This window comes from Lipotes vexillifer, unplaced genomic scaffold (assembly GCF_000442215.2).
Source record: "Lipotes vexillifer unplaced genomic scaffold, Lipotes_vexillifer_v1.1 scaffold512, whole genome shotgun sequence".
Classification (NCBI taxonomy): domain Eukaryota; kingdom Metazoa; phylum Chordata; class Mammalia; order Artiodactyla; family Lipotidae; genus Lipotes; species Lipotes vexillifer.
The window spans coordinates 2,337,998-2,338,434 of NW_006787695.1; the positions used below are offsets into that span (position 1 = coordinate 2,337,998).

The 437-nt window shown below is 70.0% G+C and overlaps 1 protein-coding gene across 2 annotated transcripts in view; it reads right to left on the reverse strand.

The window, feature by feature from the left end:
- SHOX (SHOX homeobox) overlaps positions 1–437 on the reverse strand; it is a 10,374-nt gene that overhangs the window by 5,477 nt on the left and 4,460 nt on the right. The window lies entirely within an intron of this gene.

Below are 437 nucleotides of genomic sequence, written 5' to 3' on the forward strand. Positions count from 1 at the left end.
CCCTTCGGGGGGGGGGGAGGGGGGGGGGGGGGGGGGGGGGGGGCGAGTCTGCGGTACCCGGAGGAGGAGGCGATTTGGAAGCGACTCTTTGCTCTCCACCCCCCAATAAATAAATGAATGCATTTCACGCAAACGTTTACAACGAACCGGGAGCGTCTCCCCCCACCACCACCCCCCGCGCGCACGTGCGGCGAACACCCAGGGCCCCCTTAGACGGAGGCTCGCCAGATGGGGCATCACGACTTCCCGCGTCCGGTCCCCGCCCCCGCGCCCCCCCCTGCCCCGCGACCCGCCCCCTCTCCCCATCTCTCTGTTCCCTGCAGTGGAGCGAGCGGGCTGCCGAGGAGCGGGTAAGACTTTGGCGGCGGCGGCGGAGGTGGGGGGCGGGCGGGGCGAGGAGAGGCGAGCCAGTGGGAAGAGAACAACCTTCCTGATGA